The sequence below is a fragment of the Hyla sarda genome, assembly GCF_029499605.1.
Source record: "Hyla sarda isolate aHylSar1 chromosome 1 unlocalized genomic scaffold, aHylSar1.hap1 SUPER_1_unloc_7, whole genome shotgun sequence".
Classification (NCBI taxonomy): Eukaryota; Metazoa; Chordata; class Amphibia; order Anura; family Hylidae; genus Hyla; species Hyla sarda.
In genome coordinates this window covers 492,032-512,140 of record NW_026607593.1, presented here as the reverse complement: position 1 = coordinate 512,140, position 20,109 = coordinate 492,032, and the positions used below count along the sequence as shown (strand labels likewise).

The 20,109-nt window shown below is 42.9% G+C and overlaps 1 protein-coding gene across 1 annotated transcript in view; it reads left to right on the top strand.

The window, feature by feature from the left end:
• The window catches only part of LOC130298259 (oocyte zinc finger protein XlCOF7.1-like), a 149,820-nt gene extending 134,123 nt beyond the window's left edge, over window positions 1-15,697 (top strand). The window contains exon 6 of the transcript XR_008849754.1: window positions 14,366-15,697. The gene's annotated coding sequence lies outside the window, so the exon portion shown is untranslated. The remainder of the gene's footprint in view (window positions 1-14,365) is intronic.
• Window positions 15,698-20,109: the final 4,412 nt, after the last annotated feature.

Here is a 20,109-nt window from a genome sequence, read left to right as displayed (position 1 = left end):
GTCTACCTCAGGAACTGGTCACAGCAGGAACAATTAACAGCTTTAAAACAGGATTAGATACATTCCTGGAACAAAATAAGATTAATGCTTATGAAGAAATATAAAATCCCTTCCCTTCCCCAATATCGCGCCACACCCCTACCCCTTAATTCCCTGGTTGAACTTGATGGACGTCTGTCTTTTTTCGACCATACTAACTATCTAGCTGTACGCACACTGTTTGAGAAACACTCATGTATAATTTTCATGGTGCCTCCAGCTGCGGCAAAACTACAACTCCCAGCATGTCAGTACAGCAATCAGCTTTCACAGCGTTCTGGGAGTTGTAGTTTTGCACCATCTGGAGTCGCCCTCTTGATTACACATGACACTTTCTCAAACAGTGCGCCTCCAGCTGCTGCAAATCTACAACTCCCAGCATGCCCTGAAAGCTGCTGGCTGGACGGGCATGCTTGCAGTTGTAGTTTTGCAACAGCTGGAGGCACCTTGATGATTGCACATAAGTGTTTATCTGTGCGCCTACAGCCAGGGCCGGTGGAAGGATTTCTGCCTACACAAGTGAAGCTCCATTTTGGCGCAAACCTCCCCCCCCCAACTCGACAACATCCCCCCCATCCCCCAGAGCTCCAACACGCGACCAGTCACACACCTATACTTCCAGCCAAAATACATATGATGGAGTAGATGTGACCTGCAGTCCTATGTAACACCACAGATAACAGTGATAACTCTCTGAGTACAGATAATGTATAGATGTGACCTGCAGTCCTATGTAACACCACAGATAACAGTGATAACTCTCTGAGTACAGATAATGTATAGATGTGACCTGCAGTCCTATGTAACACCACAGATAACACAGTGATAACTCTCTGAGTACAGATAATGTATAGATGTGACCTGCAGTCCTATGTAACACCACAGATAACAGTGATAACTCTCTGAGTACAGATAATGTATAGATGTGACCTGCAGTCCTATGTAACACCACAGATAACACAGTGATAACTCTCTGAGTACAGATAATGTATAGATGTGACCTGCAGTCCTATGTAACACCACATATAACACAGTGATAACTCTCTGAGTACAGATAATGTATAGATGTGACCTGCAGTCCAATGTAACACCACAGATAACAGTGATAACTCTCTGAGTACAGATAATGTATAGATGTGACCTGCAGTCCTATGTAACACCACCAATAACACAGTGATAACTCTCTGAGTACAGATAATGTATATATGTGACCTGCAGTCCTATGTAACACCACCAATAACACAGTGATAACTCTCTGAGTACAGATAATGTATAGATGTGACCTGCAGTCCTATGTAACACCACAGATAACAGTGATAACTCTCTGAGTACAGATAATGTATAGATGTGACCTGCAGTCCTATGTAACACCACAGATAACACAGTGATAACTCTCTGAGTACAGATAATGTATAGATGTGACCTGCAGTCCTATGTAACACCACAGATAACACAGTGATAACTCTCTGAGTACAGATAATGTATAGATGTGACCTGCAGTCCTATGTAACACCACAGATAACACAGTGATAACTCTCTGAGTACAGATAATGTAGTAGATGTGACCTGCAGTCCTATGTAACACCACAGATAACACAGTGATAACTCTCTGAGTACAGATAATGTATAGATGTGACCTGCAGTCCTATGTAACACCACACATAACACAGTGATAACTCTCTGAGTACAGATAATGTATAGATGTGACCTGCAGTCCTATGTAACACCACAGATAACAGTGATATCTCTCTGAGTACAGATAATGTATAGATGTGACCTGCAGTCCTATGTAACACCACAGATAACACAGTGATAACTCTGAGTACAGATAATGTATAGATGTGACCTGCAGTCCTATGTAACACCACAGATAACAGTGATATCTCTCTGAGTACAGATAATGTATAGATGTGACCTGCAGTCCTATGTAACACCACAGATAACACAGTGATAACTCTCTGAGTACAGATAATGTATAGATGTGACCTGCAGTCCTATGTAACACCACAGATAACAGTGATAACTCTCTGAGTACAGATAATGTATAGATGTGACCTGCAGTCCTATGTAACACCACAGATAACAGTGATAACTCTCTGAGTACAGATAATGTATAGATGTGACCTGCAGTCCTATGTAACACCACAGATAACACAGTGATAACTCTCTGAGTACAGATAATGTATAGATGTGACCTGCAGTCCTATGTAACACCACATATAACACAGTGATAACTCTCTGAGTACAGATAATGTATAGATGTGACCTGCAGTCCTATGTAACACCACAGATAACAGTGATAACTCTCTGAGTACAGATAATGTATAGATGTGACCTGCAGTCCTATGTAACACCACCAATAACACAGTGATAACTCTCTGAGTACAGATAATGTATATATGTGACCTGCAGTCCTATGTAACACCACCAATAACACAGTGATAACTCTCTGAGTACAGATAATGTATAGATGTGACCTGCAGTCCTATGTAACACCACAGATAACACAGTGATAACTCTCTGAGTACAGATAATGTAGTAGATGTGACCTGCAGTCCTATGTAACACCACAGATAACACAGTGATAACTCTCTGAGTACAGATAATGTATAGATGTGACCTGCAGTCCTATGTAACACCACACATAACACAGTGATAACTCTCTGAGTACAGATAATGTATAGATGTGACCTGCAGTCCTATGTAACACCACAGATAACAGTGATATCTCTCTGAGTACAGATAATGTATAGATGTGACCTGCAGTCCTATGTAACACCACAGATAACACAGTGATAACTCTGAGTACAGATAATGTATAGATGTGACCTGCAGTCCTATGTAACACCACAGATAACAGTGATATCTCTCTGAGTACAGATAATGTATAGATGTGACCTGCAGTCCTATGTAACACCACAGATAACACAGTGATAACTCTCTGAGTACAGATAATGTATAGATGTGACCTGCAGTCCTATGTAACACCACAGATAACAGTGATAACTCTCTGAGTACAGATAATGTATAGATGTGACCTGCAGTCCTATGTAACACCACAGATAACACAGTGATAACTCTCTGAGTACAGATAATGTAGTAGATGTGACCTGCAGTCCTATGTAACACTACAGATAACAGTGATATCTCTCTGAGTACAGATAATGTAGTAGATGTGACCTGCAGTCCTATGTAACACCACAGATAACAGTGATAACTCTCTGAGTACAGATAATGTATAGATGTGACCTGCAGTCCTATGTAACACCACAGATAACACAGTGATAACCCTCTGAGTACAGATAATGTATAGATGTGACCTGCAGTCCTATGTAACACCACAGATAACAGTGATATCTCTGAGTACAGATAATGTATAGATGTGACCTGCAGTCCTATGCAACACCACAGATAACACAGTGATATCTCTGAGTACAGGTAATGTATAGATGTGACCTGCAGTCCTATGTAACACCACAGATAACACAGTGATAACTATGAGTACAGATAATGTATAGATGTGACCTGCAGTCCTATGTAACACCACAGATAACACAGTGATATCTCTGAGTATAGATAATGTATAGATGTGACCTGCAGTCCTATGTAACACCACAGATAACACAATGATATCTCTGAGTACAGATAATGTATAGATGTGACCTGCAGTCCTATGTAACACCACAGATAACACAGTGATAACTCTCTGAGTACAGATAATGTATAGATGTGTCCTGCAGTCCTATGTAACACCACAGATAACAGTGATATCTCTGAGTACAGATAATGTAGTAGATGTGACCTGCAGTCCTATGTAACACCACAGATAACAGTGATATCTCTGAGTACAGATAATGTATAGATGTGACCTGCAGTCCTATGTAACACCACAGATAACACAGTGATATCTCTGAGTATAGATAATGTATAGATGTGACCTGCAGTCCTATGTAACACCACAGATAACACAGTGATAACTCTCTGAGTACAGATAATGTATAGATGTGACCTGCAGTCCTATGTAACACCACAGATAACACAGTGATAACTCTCTGAGTACAGATAATGTATAGATGTGACCTGCAGTCCTATGTAACACCACAGATAACAGTGATATCTCTCTGAGTACAGATAATGTATAGATGTGACCTGCAGTCCTATGTAACACCACAGATAACACAATGATATCTCTGAGTACAGATAATGTATAGATGTGACCTGCAGTCCTATGTAACACCACAGATAACACAGTGATAACTCTCTGAGTACAGATAATGTATAGATGTGACCTGCAGTCCTATGTAACACCACAGATAACAGTGATAACTCTCTGAGTACAGATAATGTATAGATGTGACCTGCAGTCCTATGTAACACCACAGATAACAGTGATAACTCTCTGAGTACAGATAATGTATAGATGTGACCTGCAGTCCTATGTAACACCACAGATAACAGTGATAACTCTCTGAGTACAGATAATGTATAGATGTGACCTGCAGTCCTATGTAACACCACAGATAACACAGTGATAACTCTCTGAGTACAGATAATGTATAGATGTGACCTGCAGTCCTATGTAACACCACAGATAACAGTGATAACTCTCTGAGTACAGATAATGTATAGATGTGACCTGCAGTCCTATGTAACACCACAGATAACACAGGGATAACTCTCTGAGTACAGATAATGTATAGATGTGACCTGCAGTCCTATGTAACACCACAGATAACAGTGATAACTCTCTGAGTACAGATAATATAGTGGATGTGACCTGCAGTCCTATGTAACACCACAGATAACACAGTGATATCTCTGAGTATAGATAATGTATAGATGTGACCTGCAGTCCTATGTAACACCACAGATAACACAGTGATATCTCTGAGTACAGATAATGTATAGATGTGACCTACAGTCCTATGTAACACCACAGATAACAGTGATAACTCTCTGAGTACAGATAATGTATAGATGTGACCTGCAGTCCTATGTAACACCACAGATAACACAGTGATAACTCTCTGAGTACAGATAATGTATAGATGTGACCTGCAGTCCTATGTAACACCACAGATAACACAGTGATAACTCTCTGAGTACAGATAATGTATAGATGTGACCTGCAGTCCTATGTAACACCACAGATAACACAGTGATATCTCTGAGTACAGATAATGTAGTAGATGTGACCTGCAGTCCTATGTAACACCACAGATAACACAGTGATAACTCTGAGTACAGATAATGTATAGATGTGACCTGCAGTCCTATGTAACACCACAGATAACAGTGATAACTCTCTGAGTACAGATAATGTAGTAGATGTGACCTGCAGTCCTATGTAACACCACAGATAACAGTGATAACTCTCTGAGTACAGATAATGTATAGATGTGACCTGCAGTCCTATGTAACACCACAGATAACAGTGATAACTCTCTGAGTACAGATAATGTATAGATGTGACCTGCAGTCCTATGTAACACCACAGATAACACAGTGATAACTCTGAGTACAGATAATGTATAGATGTGACCTGCAGTCCTATGTAACACCACAGATAACACAGTGATAACTCTCTGAGTACAGATAATGTATAGATGTAACCTGCAGTCCTATGTAACACCCCAGATAACACAGTGATAACTCTCTGAGTACAGATAATGTAGTAGATGTGACCTGCAGTCCTATGTAACACCATAGATAACAGTGATAACTCTCTGAGTACAGATAATGTATAGATGTGACCTGCAGTCCTATGTAACACCACAGATAACACAGTGATATCTCTCTGAGTACAGATAATGTAGTAGATGTGACCTGCAGTCCTATGTAACACTACAGATAACAGTGATATCTCTCTGAGTACAGATAATGTAGTAGATGTGACCTGCAGTCCTATGTAACACCACAGATAACAGTGATAACTGTCTGAGTACAGATAATGTATAGATGTGACCTGCAGTCCTATGTAACACCACAGATAACAGTGATATCTCTGAGTACAGATAATGTATAGATGTGACCTGCAGTCCTATGTAACACCACAGATAACGGTGATATCTCTGAGTACAGATAATGTATAGATGTGACCTGCAGTCCTATGTAACACTACAGATAACGGTAATATCTCTGAGTACAGATAATGTATAGATGTGACCTGCAGTCCTATGTAACACCACAGATAACGGTGATATCTCTGAGTACAGATAATGTATAGATGTGACCTGCAGTCCTATGTAACACTACAGATAACAGTGATAACTCTCTGAGTACAGATAATGTATAGATGTGACCTGCAGTCCTATGTAACACCACAGATAACACAGTGATAACTCTCTGAGTACAGATAATGTATAGATGTGACCTGCAGTCCTATGTAACACCACAGATAACAGTGATAACTCTCTGAGTACAGATAATGTATAGATGTGACCTGCAGTCCTATGTAACACCACAGATAACACAGGGATAACTCTCTGAGTACAGATAATGTATAGATGTGACCTGCAGTCCTATGTAACACCACAGATAACACAGTGATATCTCTGAGTACAGATAATGTATAGATGTGACCTGCAGTCCTATGTAACACCACAGATAACACAGTGATAATTCTCTGAGTACAGATAATGTATAGATGTGACCTGCAGTCCTATGTAACACCACAGATAACACAGTGATATCTCTGAGTACAGATAATGTATAGATGTGACCTGCAGTCCTATGTAACACCACAGATAACAGTGATAACTCTCTGAGTACAGATAATATAGTGGATGTGACCTGCAGTCCTATGTAACACCACAGATAACACAGTGATATCTCTGAGTATAGATAATGTATAGATGTGACCTGCAGTCCTATGTAACACCACAGATAACACAGTGATATCTCTGAGTACAGATAATGTATAGATGTGACCTGCAGTCCTATGTAACACCACAGATAACAGTGATAACTCTCTGAGTACAGATAATGTATAGATGTGACCTACAGTCCTATGTAACACCACAGATAACAGTGATAACTCTCTGAGTACAGATAATGTATAGATGTGACCTGCAGTCCTATGTAACACCACAGATAACACAGTGATAACTCTCTGAGTACAGATAATGTATAGATGTGACCTGCAGTCCTATGTAACACCACAGATAACACAGTGATAACTCTCTGAGTACAGATAATGTATAGATGTGACCTGCAGTCCTATGTAACACCACAGATAACACAGTGATATCTCTGAGTACAGATAATGTAGTAGATGTGACCTGCAGTCCTATGTAACACCACAGATAACACAGTGATAACTCTGAGTACAGATAATGTATAGATGTGACCTGCAGTCCTATGTAACACCACAGATAACAGTGATAACTCTCTGAGTACAGATAATGTAGTAGATGTGACCTGCAGTCCTATGTAACACCACAGATAACACAGTGATAACTCTGAGTACAGATAATGTATAGATGTGACCTGCAGTCCTATGTAACACCACAGATAACACAGTGATAACTCTCTGAGTACAGATAATGTATAGATGTAACCTGCAGTCCTATGTAACACCCCAGATAACACAGTGATAACTCTCTGAGTACAGATAATGTAGTAGATGTGACCTGCAGTCCTATGTAACACCATAGATAACAGTGATAACTCTCTGAGTACAGATAATGTATAGATGTGACCTGCAGTCCTATGTAACACCACAGATAACACAGTGATATCTCTCTGAGTACAGATAATGTAGTAGATGTGACCTGCAGTCCTATGTAACACTACAGATAACAGTGATATCTCTCTGAGTACAGATAATGTAGTAGATGTGACCTGCAGTCCTATGTAACACCACAGATAACAGTGATAACTGTCTGAGTACAGATAATGTATAGATGTGACCTGCAGTCCTATGTAACACCACAGATAACAGTGATATCTCTGAGTACAGATAATGTATAGATGTGACCTGCAGTCCTATGTAACACCACAGATAACGGTGATATCTCTGAGTACAGATAATGTATAGATGTGACCTGCAGTCCTATGTAACACTACAGATAACGGTGATATCTCTGAGTACAGATAATGTATAGATGTGACCTGCAGTCCTATGTAACACCACAGATAACGGTGATATCTCTGAGTACAGATAATGTATAGATGTGACCTGCAGTCCTATGTAACACTACAGATAACAGTGATAACTCTCTGAGTACAGATAATGTATAGATGTGACCTGCAGTCCTATGTAACACCACAGATAACAGTGATATCTCTGAGTACAGATAATGTATAGATGTGACCTGCAGTCCTATGTAACACCACAGATAACAGTGATATCTCTGAGTACAGATAATGTATAGATGTGCTCCCATCCCCCACACATAAATATACAGGATACATTATTTAGCATTGGTTCACATTGATTTACAAGTTTGGATATTGAGCTATTGCTAATTTTTCAATGCGGCGCAATATGAAAGCGGGAAAGTCTCATTGACGTAACGTCCATATCAATGTAGCCGACAAACACTACACTTCAATATATAAAGAGTAAAACACTATATAATAGAACATATATATATATATATACAGTCCATGGCAATGACCAAACTTCACCCTCCGTTTATGAAGCGGCAATGTCTCACGTACGCCGCATCCATCTGCATTTCTCACAGCATTGTTTAGGGATGGCCGTTCTTGGGTTGGAAAGTGGAGTAAGTGAACGTCTTTTTACTCCATTCATGTGGTGGGAACTGTGTACCTGCACTTAATTTATGACCTGGTGCAGGGCGTGTGATAAATCTGTCGCTGATCACATTACATCAGTTCTCCACTTTGGTGTTTTTTCGTGACTTTTTTGGCGACAATTATGCGACTTACTGTCCACAGTTAGTTGTAAGTGCTCTTTTATTTGGTGGGGGTTAGCGCCCATTTTGTTGGGTTGTGTATGTGACTTTATAAAAAGTATCATTTTCAAAAATCCATGACCACTACAAAAAAATCTACCAAAAACCCGTCTACCACAGCAACAAACAAAAACACAGGAACATCAAAGTACGTAAAATTGTTGAGACAAATTTATCCAGGAAAAGCAGAGAAAAATGCTTCATAAATAACACAATGGGGGAGATTTATCAACACGTGCAGAGGAAGAGTTGCCCTGTTGCGCATAGCAACCAATCAGATCGCTGCTTTCATTTTGCAGAGGCCTTGGTAAGAATGAAAGAAGCCATCTGATTGGTTGCTATGGGCAACTGGGCAACTTTTCCTCTGCACAGGCTCTGATAAATCTCCCCAATATGTTTGATAATAATATCACAAGCTGAGAAAGCGGATTCTATAGTAGATCTACACCTTCCATATCATGTTGGGGATGAATATCATGGAGAAATAAATATGTTTTATTATAGTACGGTACAGGATTCTGTCCTATAACCTTATAACATCAAGTAACATCACACTAAATAATTCTATAAAAATATAATAATAATTGATATATAACAAATTTACTATATTTTATTTATTATGTCTAATAATTTATTCTAAAAAAAAGGTTTCTGATAAACAAGAATTGCAAAGAGAAGAATTCTACCATGTCAGCGATTCTTCAGATGAGGTAATACTCTATAATTAGATTAAAAAAATTACAAAAAATTAAAAAAAATATTGCTTGAATTGTAACGTAATAACATACATATATATATATATATATATATATATACACACAGTGGTCCCTCAACATACGATGGTAATTCGTTCCAAACGAGCCATCGTTTGTCGAATCCATCGTATGTTGAGGGATTCGTGCAATGTAAAGTATAGGAAGCTGTACTCACCTGTCCCCGCTGCTCAGATGGTTTCCCCGCCGCTCCCGATGGTGACCCCGGGCCTCCGCTGGGCTCTCCTGGTCTTCTCCGGTCCTCCGCTGTCTTCTCCGGTCCTCTGCTGTCTTCTCCGGTCCTCTGCTGTCTTCTCCGGTCCTCCGCTGTCTTCTCCGGTCCTCTTCTGTCTTCTCCGGTCCTCTGCTGTCTTCTCCGGTCCTCCGCTGTCTTCTCCGGTCCTCTGCTGTCTTCTCCGGTCCTCCGCTGTCTTCTCCGGTCCTCTGCTGTCTTCTCCGGTCCTCCGCTGTCTTCTCCGGTCCTCTGCTGTCTTCTCCGGTCCTCTTCTGTCTTCTCCGGTCCTCTGCTGTCTTCTCCGGTCCTCTTCTGTCTTCTCCGGTCCTCTGCTGTCTTCTCCGGTCCTCTTCTGTCTTCTCCGGTCCTCCGCTGTCTTCTCCGGTCCTCCGCTGTCTTCTCCGGTCCTCTGCTGTCTTCTCCGGTCCTCCGCTGTCTTCTCCGGTCCTCTGCTGTCTTCTCCGGTCCTCTTCTGTCTTCTCCGGTCCTCTGCTGTCTTCTCCGGTCCTCCGCTGTCTTCTCCGGTCCTCTGCTGTCTTCTCCGGTCCTCCGCTGTCTTCTCCGGTCCTCTTCTGTCTTCTCCGGTCCTCCGCTGTCTTCTCCGGTCCTCTGCTGTCTTCTCCGGTCCTCCGCTGTCTTCTCCGGTCCTCCGCTGTCTTCTCCGGTCCTCCGCTGTCTTCTCCGGTCCTCCGCTGTCTTCTCCGGTCCTCTGCTGTCTTCTCCGGTCCTCTTCTGTCTTCCGCAAGGCATTACTGGGCCTGCGTAGCGACATCATTACGCCGCTGCGTACGCCATTCCTATTGGATGACGTGCGCAGCAGCGTATTGACGTCATCGGAGAGGGCCGAGAAGACACCTGAAGAGCAGCGCTGGACCCGGAGGGCACCCCGGAGCATCGTGGAGGGGTAAGTAATACTTACCGCACCACACGGGGAACATTAAGCTGCTATCCGGCAGCAGCTTAAGCATTTGGTGCTGCCGGATAGCACTTAATGCGATGGCCCCGACATAAAAAAGCATCGTATATCGATGCTGACGTCGACATGCGATGGCCTCTGAGAGGCCATCGTATGTCGATCTGATCATATGTCGGGGCCATCGTAGGTCGGGGGGTCACTGTATATATATATATATATATATATATATTTTTAGGACTACAATCCTCATTCTGGTACTGACACTGAGGATAGTGAGGAAGAAACAACTATTTCCTCAACTACTCCCACAAGAAACCCCGGTAAGTTATATAATTATACATTAACATCTAATATTCACTATCATTTTTTTAAATGTATTTATATATATAAAGTTTATAATACTTTATAGAATAACTATAAAATGTATAATTAAAAAAGTGGAAATCCGGGCATGCTGGGAGTTGTATTTTCACAACAGCTGGAGGCACGCTGGTTTTTAGTATACAGTAATTAGTTTTTACCTGCTCTGGCCGGCCCCCGCCTGCAGACGCACAGAGGAGACGGCCTGGACAGATAATCATCGATTTTCCTATCCCGGACATCCCTGTGTCCCGAAAAATCTTTCCGGACATAAGGATGTCCGCCGGTCACTCACCGTTCCATGGCCATCACGCATCTTCCTGCAATCCTCCGCCTCTATGGTTGTACGCACGGGACATCAGTGATGTCGGCAAAGGAGCGCAGGAGGACGCACGCCGTCCGGGGCCTGGTGAGTGACCGGCCGCGCTATTTTCAGTGTTCCGGTCAACGCTCCTACAGCCCCGGTACCTACTGTTACGGTCCATAGGCCTTAGCAGTAGATTGTGACCCCGGGCCAGATCGGATCGGATCACTGTGGGGGCAGCACACAGACATACAGCCGTATACTGTATATGGCTGGAGGCTGTATGTCTGTTGGGGTAGCTGTCTACTAATGTCGGGTAACTGCTCACCTAATGTGGGGGAGCTGTCTACTAATGTGGAGGACCTTCTGACCTAACGTGGGGGAACTACAATCTAATTTTGTTGAACTACAACCTAAAGTGGGGAAACTACAACCTAATGTGGTGGAACATACTACTTACCAATATGGGGGGAACTATACTGCCTACCTAATGTAGGGGGACTACAGTGTACTGTACATCGCGGTAGGAGGGGTAGTCTTATACGGCCAGTATATCCAAAAACTCTAATTGATCTGTAATAGTTGGGGGTCGTCTTATACGCCCCGTCGTCTTATATGCCGTCATATACGGTAGTTTTATATATTTCTAACCCTGACAAGCAAGCGTCATATTCTGCTAAACTACATTCTAACGCCACTCTCTGTCTCCCTGATGAATCTACAGTCCATGTAATGTCATAATTATTCCAGGGAGTTAAAGGAGTACTCCGATGGTAACCTATTAGGGGGGAAATGAAGCATGAATCAAAGTTATATAACATTGTAATGTACTCACGTTGTCCATGTCGACTTCTTCCTGGTCTTCTCCTCGCTTTTCCATCTGGCCGGAAGCTGGGTCTTTTGATGACGCTCGACTGCGTCTTCCTCACGATCCGGCGCCATCTTTGCCCGGTGACTCATCGCTCCCATGGGTCACTGCGGGCTGTGCCGGCCTCCCAGCCAGGAGTCGGCTACTCCCCCAAAGTTAATTTATTCTGTGCATGCACAGTACTACGCAAATAGCGTAGGGCTAACGCTAGGCTCCTATCGCTGCCTATGTTAGCCCTACGTTACTTGTGTAGTGCTGCGCCTGCGCAGTACTACATTAGCCGCGTGCGAGGCTCGTACCCTGAGAGCTGACAGGGACGGGGAACAGAGCCGCGCTCGGCATTCTTGTGACACCGCTAGTGGGCACAGGGACCCCGCTAGCGGTGATGGTAACGGTCGCGGGAGGCATTCTTGTGACACCGCTAGTGGGCACAGGGACCCCGCTAGCGGTGATGGTAACGGTCGCGGGAGGCATTCTTGTGACACCACTAGTGGGCACAGGGACCCCGCTAGCGGTGATGGTAACGGTCGCGGGAGGCATTCTTGTGACACCACTAGTGGGCACAGGGACCCCGCTAGTGGGGATGGTAGCGATCGCGGGAGGCATTCTTGTGACACCACTAGTGGGCACAGGGACCCCGCTAGCGGTGATGGTAACGGTCGCGGGAGGCATTCTTGTGACACCACTAGTGGGCACAGGGACCCCGCTAGCGGTGATGGTAACGGTCGCGGGAGGCATTCTTGTGACACCACTAGTGGGCACAGGGACCCCGCTAGCGGTGATGGTAGCGATCACGGGAGGCATTCTTGTGACACCGCTAGTGGGCACAGGGACCCCGCTAGCGGTGATGGTAACGGTCGCGGGAGGCATTCTTGTGACACCGCTAGTGGGCACAGGGACCCCGCTAGCGGTGATGGTAACGGTCGCGGGAGGCATTCTTGTGACACCACTAGTGGGCACAGGGACCCCGCTAGCGGTGATGGTAACGGTCGCGGGAGGCATTCTTGTGACACCGCTAGTGGGCACAGGGACCCCGCTAGCGGTGATGGTAGCGATCGCGGGAGGCATTCTTGTGACACCACTAGTGGGCACAGGGACCCCGCTAGCGGTGATGGTAACGGTCGCGGGAGGCATTCTTGTGACACCGCTAGTGGGCACAGGGACCCCGCTAGCGGTGATGGTAGCGATCGCGGGAGGCATTCTTGTGACACCGCTAGTGGGCACAGGGACCCCGCTAGCGGTGATGGTAGCGATCGCGGGAGGCATTCTTGTGACACCGCTAGTGGGCACAGGGACCCCGCTAGCGGTGATGGTAACGGTCGCGGGAGGCATTCTTGTGACACCACTAGTGGGCACAGGGACCCCGCTAGCGGTGATGGTAGCGATCGCGGGAGGCATTCTTGTGACACCAATAGTGGGCACAGGGCCTTCGGCTGTCCGGGCATGCTGGGAGTTGTAGTTTTGCAACAGCTGGAGGCACCCTGGTTGGGAAACACTGCGCTAGTGGGCACATAGATCCCGCTAGCGGTGATGGTAGCGATGGGAGGCATTCTTGTGACATGGGAGGCATTCTTGTGGCCGCAGCCTATCAGTACATGTGGTGAGGGTGGAGAGGGCTGATGAGCTGGGAGGGGGAGGATGGGAGGAGATAAACACAAGGGAAGGAGCTGTGGGCGTCACTTTATTATAATTTATTATCATTTCCTGGGGGGGGAGAGGAGGGGGAGTGAGCAGCAGCTAACAGGAAGCTGGCGCAGGGAGTCATGGGAAATGTAGTCTTTATGATATGGCTGCTTACTGCTACAGGTGGCAATTACAAGAGAATGGCTGGGCCAAATTTGACAAATGAGGTATCGTTGGAAAGGTCTTTGAAAGAGCTATCAGATTAGGTAAACTTTTTTTTAAGTACCAGCGCTCCGGAGGACTCCTTTAACAATATTTAGCACATGTACATGTTTTTTTTAAATAAGGAAGTACAAGCTCTCATGGAACGTTTACGCCTGAAAGCAACATGGAGAGGTAGAAGAGGATTGTTTTCAAAAGGATCCTGAATGGCCGAGCCTGCAGGATATACCTCGGGACAACAATCCCAATCATCCCAGAATAGGTAACACAAATTGGTGCAAGTGTTCTAATTGTAAAGTCATGAAGACCCGGGATGAAAGCTTCTGCTGCCAAGAAGAAGATGCACTAAATCAACAATTTGATAAAGGTCTGAAGTGCATCTTAGAACACGAAGAATTAGTTCATCTTAGACTCAATGAAAAAATACTAGAAATGATGGCAGAAGTCGCTGGAAGAATTACAAGGAAAGAAATGTTAGCAAATCGCAACTGGTAAAAGAAATATTTTTTTTTGGGCTATGTTTATTATTTCTAATTATCTATCTATGTATTATTGAAGCTTTGTTTTGATTAAAAAATGTAGTAAACTATGTATATAACTGTATTGTAACTAATCTTTATTTCTTGTAAGTTTAAAAAAAAAAATTTTTAAGGGTCATAAGAAAAGCGGCATACCGTTCCTTCTCATGTTTTGCATGTTCTTGGACCACGGAGAAGAAAACCCAATACCGTCTTGTGTGGTAAAATACATCAGAAAAGAGTTTCCTGACCCGGACGGATTTTATATAGGTTTTCGATATGCGGGGGAATATGCAGCCTGTGACATGGCGTCCGACGTCTGATTCAAATTTTCGTTGTTAGACACAATATTTATTTACTAATAATAAATGTTCTAAGTTATTTTGTTTACATTGTTATTTAATTCTTTTCAATGTTATTTATGTTACTATATTTATTATATAAATGAAAGTTATTTATGGTTATTTATCTTCACTGATGTATTGTTTCAAATTATTTTAATTATTTTAGTGCAGGAAATACTGGATTCATTACATGCATCGTACCAGCATCTTGTATATTTAGGTGGTACGAAGTATGTAGTACCACCCACTGAATGAATCCAGTGATCACTCAACTTACAATGTACTCAACATACAATAGTTTCATCCAACAATGTTTTCTGGACCATTGTAACTAGAAACCAGACTCAAAATAAAATACTAAGGACCAGTTTTTCAAAACGAGCATGCCTCCATCTGTTGCAAAACTACAACAACCAGCATGTCTGTGCAGCCTTTGGCTATCCGGGACTGCTGGGAGTTGTAGTTTTTAAACAGCTTGAGGCACACTGGTTGTGAAAAAATTCTATGGACAGTCCAGATCTGTAACACTTGTCAATGTCTTGAAGAACCGACCAAATATAATGGGCATTTCACAGTTAAAGGGGTTGTCCGCTGTCCTGCCTTTCGGAGCTCCACTCACAGCGTCCGGAAGTTCAATACTACAAATGCTGTGTGCGGGCTTCCGTGTTCGCGGCCGCCGGGCGTGACGTCACACCCGGCCCCTCGTGAAGTCTAGCCAGCCCCCTCTACCAAAGTCTATGGGAAGGGGGCATGACAGCGGTCGCGCCCCCTTCCCATAGACTTTCATTGAGGGGGCGGGCGAGACGTCACGCCCGGCGGCCGCGAACACGGAAGCCCGCACACAGCGTTCAGAGTAATGAACTTCCGGACGCTGTGAGCGGAGCTCCGAAAGGCAGGGCAGCGCACAACCCCTTTAAAACACCTGTATTAGGCTGTGTTCATATATGTTCGGCATCCGGAATATGTGAATTCAGCCAAAATCTTGCCATCAGTTGTAAGGCATCTGGCGTCCATTGTTTATGGGCAACGGACAGGGGAACCCAGCAAGCTGCGTTCCCCTGTCAGGTCCCCTCCAGCGTGTCCAACCATCCGGCGTAAAATTATAGACGCTAGATGATTGTGAACTGTCCCATTCAAATGAATGGGATGAGTTCTAGCAGCAGTTTCCTTCCGGTGCACAACGGAGGGAAACAGTGCCGGACGGCTCCACTATGTGAACGAGCCCTAACTGAGGCGTATGCAGTGACTGTTGTCTGGTATCACCCCCTACAGTACAGAGTGGTATTACATGTTCTGTACTCTTTACCTGTATTACTGAAGTGTATGCACTGACTGTTGTCTGGTAGCACCCCCTACAGTGCAGGAGGTATTACATGTTCTGTACTCTACTTGTATTACTGAAGTGTATGCACTGACTGTTGTCTGGTAGCGCCCCCTACAGTACAGGGAGGTATTACATATTCTGTACTCTACCTGTATTACTGAAGTGTATGCACTGACTGTTGTCTGGTAGCGCCCCCTATATTACAGGGAGGTATTACATGTTCTATACTCTTTACCTGTATTACTGAAGTGTATGCACTGACTGTTGTCTGGTAGCGCCCCCTACAGTACAGGGAGGTATTACATGTTCTGTACTCTTTACCTGTATTACTGAAGTGTATGCACTGACTGGTGTCTGGTAGCGCCCCCTACAGTACAGGGAGGTATAACATGTTGTGTACTCTTTACCTGTACCAGGGAATTGAATGTGTAAAAATATATTATAAACCAGTGTTTCCAAGTGTGTCTCTAGCTGTTGCAAACCTAAAACCCCAAGCATGCCCAATAGTAGTGTTTCAACAGCTGTAGGCACCCTGTTTGTGGAACGCTAGTATACACACATTAGTGTTTCCAAGGGTGAATCCACCTGTTGAAAAACTACAATAATTAATCTACTAGTAAAAAAAAAAGAAGAAAATCACACTTTTGAGTTTTAAACATAAAAAAATGTATTTATTTTTTTTACAACTAGAAATATAAACCTTCAACATTACAAAATATATTTAACAATATAATATCTGGAACAAAGATAATTATATGTCAAAGATATTTTATATATAAAACAAAACTGTATCTAAAATCTAGAACGGTGCGTAGCAATCATTTCTTTCTTTTCTGGTTTAGCAACTGGTGCAATATTTGATGGTAAGGAGGATCTTTTATCAGTCTATTCTAATGGAAGGTTCCCAGAAGGTTCCCAGCTGCAGCATCAAAAACTTTTTTCATTATTGTGGAAATAAAATCCTGTTTTGTGGGCTCATAGATAGAACGGAGGAACCATTCCTTTCTAGCTTTTGGTAAGCGACGTTGTATCGCGGAGTGCCAACAGGTCCACTACTTTCACTTTGCTTCTTTACCACCGCTTGTGATCTGTTCACAGTAAAATTATGGTCCAGAGCTGCAAGCTGTGTCCTTGCTATCATTCCATTCGCACTGAAATGAAGCCTTTTTGGTCTGTACTTAGTCAGTGCGCTGTGGAATACTTCCAAGTCTCCAGTATGACAAAAATAGCTTATTTGGCGTAGGTCCTTTTGTAGCCTATTGTCTTTTATTTTAGAGCCTCAAAACTTGCACCTTCTTCGTCCAGCCATTTTTTTGGGGTCTCTACCTCTTCATCCAGAACAGCATGCTTACAACTGGTGTATTGTGAATTGTCATCCTCCCATGTGTGGATGTCTCTCACATGGTTCAGAACCGAATTCAACCGTGCCAATAGTTCGTCTGGATATTTCTTGCATGTATTTGTGCTCCACCAAATATGATTTTTAATTGGGGAAATCCACTCTGTTAAATCTTTACATTGTTTGCGTTTACTGGCTGCAAGTAATGTTTTCCCAATAGATTTCACCAGGTGCCACACATCAAATTCATGTTTTATATCCGAGTATTCCTCCCGTAGCATTTTGCGGATAGCAACATGACGATCCGTACAAATCATGAATATTTTGACCTCATTTGATAATAAATAATCAAGAGCATTTCTACAAGCAATTTTCTCTAGTCCAACAGAGGACACCCCGGAGCCAATTTGTTGAGTGTCAAATGATAAAATGTTATTTGTTTCTACATCCATCAATGTATAAATGCAATATTTCGCATTGTGCCCAGGAGAGTCACACTGGCCATCTCCTGCAACACAGATTGATCATTTGGAAACTTTTATTAACTCTTCTTGTTGATGGTTTATCCCAACATTATTCATAGAAGGAAATATATATCGGTTCTGTATGTGATAATATGTAGACTCATTGCCATATTGCCACTTGTGATTATTGCTGTTGCAATTTGGATGTTACCTAAAGGCTTTTTCTGCAGGCGCGGCTGGCTCTGCCATAGTCGCCTATAATGATTTTTTTGCATTCCACATATACAGTTACATAAGAACCCATTTGTTTTTTTATAATTCTTTCTGAACTTGCTGAACAATTTGCATAGGCAGGACAAGGAAGCATTTTAATTAGATTGTCCAAGCAGCTTTCATATACTAGAAATTTTCTTTCTTCAGATGGATGTTTTTGTACATTTAGATCAGTCTCTGTGTCACTGACCATCTCCTCTTCTTCATCATCATCGGATGAACACAGCGAGTACCCTTCATCACTGCTTGAAGGACTCTCTTCCCTGGACACATGAAAAGTAGAGTCTTCCTCATCTTCAATGGTTGTGATAGAGGAAAAAAATTGGTTCTTCTTCTTCTTTCTTCTATTATAGTTGGCAATGTAATTTTTTTTTTCTCACCATGGGTTGAGTAGATTGAATGGGCCGAATTGGTGATATTGTCAATTCTGTCAGTAAAGTTGTGTGTAAATTCGGAGGATCTGTTGCTTTATGCGTTTCAGGAGCATTACTAGAACAGGCCAAAGATCCTTTTCCTGTTGGTATCATTTTTTGTGGTGTAGATGTATAAATCTTGGGTCCACGGACTGGTACAGAAGTCACTGGTCCAAAAACAAATTGTGGCCTACTTTTGGATTGTATTAACCTTTTTTCTGTCCATTAGTCGGGAACACTGAATTTTTCTTGATGTTGTTTTAGGGGTTACTTGAATGCCTTCATTAAATGTTGCCCAGAAACGGTCAAAGTTTGTAGCTGAATCTGTGGTACTGAAACGAGTGGCTGCTTGTTCAGGTTGGGTTGGATTTATATGTGGTACCACTTGATTGCAGGTTGGACACATTTCTCCAGCATTAAATTGACTAGATGATGCACCATCCCCATCTAATCTTTTCCTCTTGCTCGATGGTGCAGCATGCCTTGTAAAAATACTTGGTACAGCTGTTGGTAACAGTCTCCTCTTTCCGGTTTTAGGATTCCGAATGTAACATGATGGTGCAAAATGCAAGGAGCAGAGCCGATATGCACTGGTTTTTGATTGGAATATAGTATCCACTAATTTGTCGATATTTCCAAAATCTTGCCCGGTGGCTAGCAGCCATAACTTTATGCGATCCTTTGCTTTTGTAAATGAATGGAGAGCAAATTCCTCTTCTCCTTCTCTGCACCGTGGAGTACATCCCGTAACAATACAGGCAGGCATTCTCTATGGGAAATAGGCAAATTAGAATTATAGCTTTATAATGGTTTGCAAAAAACAACTTGTATCAGTCAACATTATAGACATTATCAATTGTATGTGAAACATTACATTAGATATCCTGTACTGATCCTGAGTTATATCCTGTATTATACTCCAGAGCTGTACTCACTATTCTGCTGGTGAGGTCACTGTGTACATACATTACATTACTTATCCTGTACTGATCCTGAGTTATATCCTGTATTATACTCCAGAGCTGTACTCACTATTCTACTGGTGAGATCACTGTGTACATACATTACATTACTTATCCTGTACTGATCCTGAGTTATATCCTGTATTATACTCCAGAGCTGTACTCACTATTCTGCTGGTGAGATCACTGTGTACATACATTACATTACTTACCCTGTACTGATCCTGAGTTA